The 9,079-nt window shown below is 40.4% G+C and overlaps 1 long non-coding RNA gene across 1 annotated transcript in view; it reads right to left on the bottom strand.

Annotated features, from left to right (window-relative positions):
• Positions 1-1,943: 1,943 nt before the first annotated feature.
• The window catches only part of LOC144382390 (uncharacterized), a 235,321-nt gene continuing 228,185 nt past the window's right edge, over positions 1,944-9,079 (bottom strand). Inside the window, exon 4 of the long non-coding RNA XR_013449242.1 lies at positions 1,944-4,442. This is a non-coding gene — a long non-coding RNA (uncharacterized LOC144382390). The remainder of the gene's footprint in view (positions 4,443-9,079) is intronic.

Here is a 9,079-nt window from a genome sequence, read left to right as displayed (position 1 = left end):
AGCCCCGCATCGGGCTCCACAGGGAATCTGCTTGGGATTCTCTCTCTTCCTTTCCCTCTGTCCCTCCCCCATGTGCTTGCTCTCTGTCTCTCTCTCTCTCTCTCTCTCAAACAAATAAATTGTTTAAAAATTAAAAGAAGAAGTATCTCTAGGCAGGTAGAATTTTTTTCTCTCAAGATAACAATTGCCTAATGATGAAGTCCAAACAAACCTCTAAGAACAGCCTACTAGTGGTCTTCTCACTGCCATCTACCTCCGAGTTAGCAGAGACTTCACCCTAAATTCACCCCAAGTGAAACAAGAATTTATGGCTAGGTGTTGTAGCCAGAGGCCAGGAAGTCCCGAAGACTGCTGGAAGTGAGAATCTAGCCAGCACTGTACACCTTATTGTGTGTGTGTCAGAATGTTTATATTCATTTGGTGCTGTTTCCTTCCTGCCGGAGAAGTGTCAAAGCCAAGAATTGATTTTATTAATTCAGTGTGGTCTGTTTTTCATCTTTTTCCTCAGATCCTGAAACACCTGCTTTCAGTTTGTATCTCTACTGCCATATATGGGAAACTCTTGCCATTTAGAAGATGCAAGGAAGCCATAACCACAGTCTTATAAAATAAGTCTCATTTTTACCTACTTGAATATTTTTCTGCCTCATTCATGTACCTCCTGCAGAAATATAGCATAAGCATATTGCACTATAATAAGGCAATTAATAATACTTGGGGCCAACAAAAGATGTAATATGATGTTATGCTTCTTTCACCTCTAACACATTGTCTAAGCTGTAGAAAATGAACTATGGTTGTGTTTATCTTTATACGACCAAAGAAACCCATAAAGATACAGAATGACAGCATCTGAAAAAAAGTTCGCGTTTCCAAACCTACCTGTCATTTCAAAAAGCAGATGATACATAGAATCAGACTAGAATGGAAGCCAGCAGACAGAAGAAAGAAATTGGGAGGAAAATCTGATATCTCTCATTTCTTAAAAAGAATGATTTTAACATTGTATGCTCCCTTTTTCATTATAAAGGAAATTAGAACAATGTGACTTCACACACCAAAAAGGGAGGAAAGAGAAATCGGGGGAGGGGGGTGGAGAAGTGACTGGAAAGGAAATCTGGAAAGATATTTCCCAGAAATTCCCCGAAACAAAGGATGAAAAGATGGGCTTCTCAGCAGCTGGTGCTGTTGCCACATGAACCGCTATGATTAGCGTAGGTATTTACTTACGCCTCATTTTTTAACAGTCTTGGCCTACGATACTTTCCATTTCAGAGGATTGGAATAAAGTCTGAGGTTGGAACACATCAAGAGACACAGCACACTGTGTATCCTTTTCCATTATATCATTAAAAATTATAGAGACTAGCTGCTGCTCAGTCTTTTCTCCAAGACAGGAACTATTACAGCTAAAACCTGCAAACAAACAACTACAAAAAAAAAAAAAAAAAAAAGCCAGATTCTCACAGCAAAAGAGAAAATATTTAGTGGAAATTTGGGCTCCATGGATCAAAATCCCTCTCCTTTTTTTTTTTTTTTTTTTTTTGAGAAAATAAGAAACATCACATGGAATAGCTGGATACATTTTGGGGAACATATGGTGGTTCTTGGAAAAATAAGCATTTTTCACCCCTGCTCATTCCTTTCTAATGAGCACCCTCCCCATCTATATTCAAACCATGGGCATCAACTCACTTCTCTTTCTCTTTTTCAGAGTGCATAACATTTATTTTAGAAGTTATAGTCTAATTATTGTAGCAAGACTAATTCAGTATTCTATATCAAAATGTGTACTATACTAAACAGAATCGGTATGTTCATATTTTACAGCTTGGCTTCCTTTAACTATTCAGTAACTAAACCCATTGTAAAAAAAAAAAAAAGCAATTTTAATAACTCTTTGCATTTTATATTCCCTTCTTTTACCAGTTGTCACTTTATTCAACACTCTGATTACTCCACAAAATTGAAGTTATTTCCAAATGTATTTTTCCACCTAAAATATATATAAAATGTGTAATACAACTTCTTAAGTTTAGAGATACATAAAAACACATTAACAAGACCGTGGAGCCCATAGTAAAAGGTCTAGACTTTGGAGTGGAACAGAACTGGCATCAAATTCAAGCTCCACCACTTACAAAAACCATGTGACAGGTTACTAAACTTCTCCAAGACTTTATTGGTTGATAATTAAAATAAGCAGGATAATACTTCCATTATCCATGAAGAACTGTAAAGCAAAGCGTAAGTGAGAAAATGGAGTAACACGTGGTGCCTAGCACAAAGCAAGTGTGCAAGAAAAAGCAACCGTGGGGGCGGTTGTGGTACAGCGGAAATTCTGTGGAGTCTTACCCAAGACGCCGTACCTGCTTCTATTCCAGGCCTTACTGTTAACTGAGAATACAGCCTTAGTCTGCTCTGTACAGAATGAAAGGGAGAGGGACTGACATTCTGTGGATGTTTCATAAATGTCGATTATACTCCAGCACACTGTTTTGTGCCCTCTCCTCCCCCTGACCACTCTTCCCTGCGCTCTCCACAGGGCCAGCTCCGCCATTGTTTTGGGATCTCAGTTCAATGTTACTTCCAAGAGGCCTTCCTTGACGCCCCTGTGTTAAGTAGCTGCCTTCCACTCCCCCTCACCATGCACACCTACTCTTTATCACACCATCTTAAGTTTTTCCTTCATCATGCTTTTTTTATCATCTGCCTCCTCCCACTGGTTGGTTAACTTCATGAGAACAGATACCTTTTTTGCTTCACCATCATTTTGTTGCCAAGGCTAACAACAGTGCCTGGCACAGGGTAGTTGCTCAATAAATATTTATTGAATGAAAAAATACCATACCCAGGTATAAACCCAACAGAAATTAGCGCACATGTCCATAATATATTTCCACGCTTCTATTCAGAACAGCCAAAACCCAGAAACAACCTAAATGTCCATCAACAGGAGAATGGGTAAACAAACTGGATTTGGAAGCATTAGAGTACTATTCTAAGCAGGGAAAGAACTGGAGCCTCTTAACTGATATAGAGAGCACATATTACTGAACTCCTTCCCTTCAGTCTGCATGCTTTCATATCCAAATGTCCTTCTAAATCATGAAATTATGGGCTTGATGGAGCCTCAGCAGCATTGCTCCAACCCCCTCATCAACCTGAAGTGGCTTGCCCCAAGTTACATAGCCATTCCCAGAGTCAAGTCAAGAACCCAGGCTTCCTGAGTCCTAACTCGGTGCTCTTTCTACTGATCCCTTGTTGCTCCACAAGGCAACACAACACAGTAGAAAGACCTCCGGAATCAAACCTTGGTTCCACCACTGACCAGCTGTGTGACCTCTGTGTGCCCTCAGCCTCTCTTAGTCTGTGTACCTCCCTCTGCATTACAGATACAATAGTGCCCACCTAGGAGATTCTCTGTAAGGGCAAGTAAAATAATGCAAGAGGGAGTGGCATAGTAATCATTCAGTGTGCTAATCCTTTAAAATAAAACTCCACCTGATACTAAGAAAGATGGAGCTGAGTCACAGCTAATTCATGAAAGTTGGTTGTATCTTCAGAAAATTCCTTCACATTCCACTTGAAAATGAAATGTGTTTAAATATCAGTTTTCATTTCCAAGAAAATGTCCCTGCTGCTTTTAAAAGCAAATGCCTTTGAATACCTTAGTAAATAGATTTCAACTGAAGGATTTGGTTTATTTCTTTCACAAAGTAATATATTCGCATTTTAGAAGTCCTACTAGACTACCTATAGATACATGGTATTTTGAAAGTTGTTGAAATTTCTAGTACCCTTATTTCTGTACAAAGGTAAACGGTCACATTTTAGACAGAATCACTGGGATTTTAATTTTATACTTTTATCAAGATATTTGAGCTTAAATGCTTCAAAAACTGAAGGCTGTTTGGTTGAAATAAATATGTTGGTTAGCAGGAATGGGAAAACACCTCAAAGCTGCCCAATTAAAGCAGCTAATAGATAGATAGATAGATGATAGATAGATAGATAGAGAGATAGATAGATAGATAGATAGATAGATAGATAGATAGATAGAGAGACAGAGTCATCTAAAACCATAAGAGAAAGTTAAAGGCAGTGTCTCCCCTCACCAAATGCAGTTTTTTATAAAATCAGACTCTACAAATGGTCCCATCTCTTTGCCTTTGCAAACTATTGAGTTGCCTTGTTTTTACTAAACAAAACCCAAAGCCGACGTTTTAACATCAGTGAATGGCATTCCTTACTGTGTGACCCCTTTGGAGCCTTTAACGGGGTGTGGAAGGGGACAGTCAGAATCCCTGCCAGTCAGTCGAAAGCGCATCACCAGCAGGTTGGTCCCATGAATGAGCCACGTCAGGACATTAACACCAAGTGCTTTTCTTGTCAGAGGACGATTTGATAGTCGTGAAGGCTTTATATTTCCTCTGTTGTTTCTGAAAGGAAATAGGAAATATACTATTTAGATTCTAAGGCAACTAAAATAGAGGCACTTTGTGGCAGATGGGATTTTTATGAGCTATTTGTCACCATATACCAGTCTTGTTAAGAAGCAATCGTTTTCTGCTTCATTACACTAAGATAGCTCTGTTTAGGGTTCCACTCAGCTGTGAAATGATTTTAAAACTTCTGTAAGGAGTAGAGATGGGGTTTTTTTTTATATAATAAAAGATTGTTAACAAAAAATGTACTGAAACACACAAAAAAGTGGTCAAACACACTATTTTTTGTGTCGGGGAAACGGAGAAATGCTGAATCTCCTACTTATGCTTAATCTGCTCATTTATACCAACAGAGAAAACTGCATAATACTTTTATTTCTCCGCCTAAGAAAGGTAAGAGTTCCTTTTATGTTTTTACATAGTCTTCATGGCATATGGCCATTCTATAAATAGAAAGGAATGAGTACTTGAGTGAGGAGCAATTTCAGCTTAAAATATGTGAAAGGAAACACAAATTTAGCAAATGCAAGAAACACATTTTTAATGGCTTTACTTTCCTCGAAACTAATCTACTTTTCATAGATTTCATAGTTCCTTTCCATATTTGACCATGTTTTTAAAGGCTCAGCACTGGGGGCAGGAGCAGCCTAAACGTGTTATTTTAAAGATTATAAATGTGTCGTGTCATGTTTCCTGGCTCTCATCCCCATTCTGTGCAATTCAGGGGATTCAGGATCAAATCCTGGCCCAGCCACTTACTTATGTGACCTTAGGTACATTAATTAAACTTTCTGAGCCTCATTTTCCTCATCTAGAAAAAGGTGATTAGTAACACGAACCTTGCAATATCTGTTACCTAGTGCCTCAATAATGCCTCATAACAAATAACCATAAAACCTCAATGGCAGATAATAATAAGCATTTATTTAGTTCATAGGTCTGCGGGGTTCTGCTGACTTATCTGAGCTCAATCAGACTTAGCTGTGCACAATCCTGTGCCTTCAGTGTGACTGGCCTGTTCATGTCTGTGAATTGGCTCTGCCAGGGCTTGGCTTGCTGTGGGCCGATCTAGGATGGCCTCAGCGTATACAATTCGGGCAATTTTTCCTTGCTTCATGTGTCTCCCATCCTCCAGCCCTCTAGCCCGGGCTCATTCTCATGACGTGGCAAAGGTGCTAGGAGCGAACAAACCAATTCACACAAGATTTTTCAAGCCCCTGCTTGCCTCACATCTGCTCACCTCCAGCTGGCCAAAACAAGTCACGTGGCCCAGAACAGAGTCAGGTGGAAGGGTGCCACGGTGAAGAATTAGGCCCTTAACACCATCAATCTGCACACTTGTTGATGTTTGCAAAGACGGAGCTATCTTGTGAATGTCTATGCAGCCACTAGAATAGCCCTTGGCACCCAGTAAGCACTCGGTTAAGAGTTCGTTTCCTTCCCTCCTAAATGTACCCAGTCTCTTTAAGCCCCACCTCAATGAATCCCCTAAGATCTCTATTTGTCTGTTCAAAAGGCCAAATGAAGTGAAAGTTATTCTATAAAGGACTTGTAGTTTTCTCTCCCTCTCGAACCAGGGTACTCACCCTCAGGGAGACGAGAAACCAGGCGACACACCCTCTTTAAATATTTTATGCAAAGATTAGAAGAATGAAATACGATTTTTATACTGAAATACATGCAAATATGCTATTGATTGCTTTGGGCTCCACTGGAAGGGGGTGGCACGTAATAGGATCACTCTGCTTTACTCTTTGGGGCGAGAGTCCTTCAGAGGACAAGTCTGACAACCTACAGAGATGAGCTTTTAAGTATGAACCTGCTCTGCACGGGCAGATATTCCCTATTTACATGCTGCTTCTGAAACTTTCCCCCCAGATCTCAGGCTTCAACCTCAGTAAAAGGGGCTCTGAAACAAAGACAAATAGGAACAGAGGGAAAGAGCACCCATATTTATTTCGCAAGCAAATGAAATTTGGCTAAGCCGGCGTAGGATTCTGGAGAGAGCCTAGTTAGAGGAAAGCAGGGAATGCTTTTTGTCTCAGAAGTAGAAGCAAGCTCAGCCAAGGAGAGACAATGGATCCTCTAGTCCTGGGTGCCGCTGTGGGACCTTCCACAGCCCCCAAGAAAACAGTCCCTACCCATCCCATTCCACACACACCCCTCAGGCTGATCCTTGGCAGGGATACTTCCACCCTGGGAGTTAAATGCTCGGGCCCCAAATGCTTTGACATATGGATCAAAAAAGTCCATCAAGGGGAGCCTGGGTGGCTCAGTCATTAAATGTCTGCCTTCGGCTCAGGTCATGATCCCAGGGTCCTGGGATCGAGCCCCGCATCAGGCTCCCTGCTCCACGGGAAGCCTGCTTTTCCCTCTCCCACTCCCCCTGCTTGTGTTCCCTCTCTCGCTGTGTCTCTCTCTGTCAAGTAAATAAATAAAATCTTAAAAAAAAAAAAAAGTCCATCAAGGCAGAGGTGAGGAGAAAGAGCTAGCACTTCCAGAGATGGACACAGCCCAAAGCAGCCCCTCCCCACTCACCCCTCCATCCCCTGGAAGACCCTCTTCTATCATTAACATATTTCTAAATTCTGAATTCTACTTCATAATATCCCCGCTAGACTCAATGACGTAAATATTTTTCTTTACAATCTTGAAGAAAAATAGATGCACCAGGAAGAAGCCAAATAACCTTGCCCATGCTTTGCCTGGATGCCAGAGTAAGTGGCTATCTCCAAAGCTAGAATAAAAGAACAAAATAAACCTGAGGAAAGCAGGTTAAATGACAAATCTGAAAGCAGATTAAATGACAAAAGCATAATCTAATTAGAAAACCAGAAGATAATAAAATTTATATATAAATCTAAAATTACTCATGGAAAAGACAAGTGAAGTAGAAAAGTGTACACAGTCACGGAGGAAATCCAGCTCGCTGCCTATACTAATGAATCCCGCTCACCGTGCATGAAATATCAATGCTTAACAGACACCCAAGGAACATTGGCTCAAATGTCACAGAAGAGAAACATAACTTAGGGAACAAAAGAGCTTTATTATTTATTATTAGCAAAAGTATAATTAGTATCCTCAGAGACATTGGTATTCTCAACAGATTATGAAGACAAAAGAACAATCAGGAACAAGAAAGGGTTCTTGGAGATGAAAAACATGACTGCCGAAATAAAAAATTTAAGACATAGAGCATGGTCTGATTTTGTTAGTAGTATGTGTGTTTGCATATAGGAAGGTCCGAAGCTTATAACCCAGACTGTTGATAGAAAATTGCCTTGGATTCACTACACCTGCATCATTGGAGATACAGATGTAGTGAAATGAAGGGGCACCTGCACCCAAATGTTCATAGCAGCAAAGTCCACAATAGCCAAACTGGAAGGATCCAAGATGTCCTTCAACAGATAAATGGATAAAGAAGACGTGGTGTATATATATATATATACAATGGAATATTACTCAGCCATCAGAAGAGATGAATACCTACCATTTGCATCGACATGGATGGAACTGGAGGGGATTACGCTAAGTGAAATAAGTCAAGCAGAGAAAGACAATTATCATACGGTTTCACTCATATGTGTAATATAAGGAATAGTGCAGAGCACCATAGGGGAAGGGAAGGAAAACTGAATGGGAAGAAATCAGAGAAGGAGACAATGACAGACTCACGACTCTGGGAAATAAACTGAGGGTGGCAGAAGGGGAGGTGGGTAGGGAGATGGGGTAACTGGGTGATGGGCATTAAGGAGGGCACATGATGTGATGAGCACTGGGTGTTATAAACAACTGATAAATCATTGAACACTACATCTGAAACTAATGATGTACTCTATGTTGGCTAATTGAATTTAAAGAAAAAAATTGCTTTGGAGAGCTGGAATAGGATTGGTGGCCAGAGCAGGGGGTAAACTTTCACTGCTTAGTGTAGTGCTTAAGAACAGACATTCCACAAAGGGATTCAGAGGTACAAACTTCCAGGTATTAAATAAATAAGTCACAGAGATGAAATGTACAGCATAGGGAATATAGTCAATAATATTGTAATAATGTTGTATGGTGACCACACTTATCATGGTGAGTACGGAGTAATGTACAGAACTGTTGAATCAACCTGTTGTACGCCTGAAGTTAATACAACATTGTATGTTAATTATACTCGAAATAAATAAATACACACACACATACACACATAGATTCCACAGCAAACTGTCATCGTTCCCATCTAGAGATGTCACTTAACTCGCTGTGTATCCTTCAACATGTTACTTAATTTCTCTGTGCCTTTATTGCCTCAACCATAAATATGGGACTATTCATACTATGTGGTAGGAACATTGCTACTACTACACACATGCCATGAAATATTATTCAGCCATTAAAAAAGAAGGAGGGGCGCCTGGGTGGCTCAGTCGTTAAGCGTCTGCCTTCGGCTCAGGTCATGATCCCAGGGTCCTGGGATCGAGTCCCGCATCGGGCTCCTTGCTCAGCAGGAAGCCTGCTTCTCCCTCTCCCACTCCTCCTGCTTGTGTTCCTTCTCTCGCTGTCTCTCTCTCTCTCTCTCTCTGTCAAATAAATAAATAAATAAAAATCTTAAAAAAGAAGGAAATTCTGCCATTTGC

Source organism: Halichoerus grypus, chromosome 6, assembly GCF_964656455.1.
Source record: "Halichoerus grypus chromosome 6, mHalGry1.hap1.1, whole genome shotgun sequence".
Classification (NCBI taxonomy): Eukaryota; Metazoa; Chordata; class Mammalia; order Carnivora; family Phocidae; genus Halichoerus; species Halichoerus grypus.
The sequence above is the reverse complement of the archived record's forward strand: the minus strand, read 5'-3'. Positions and strand labels throughout refer to the sequence as shown.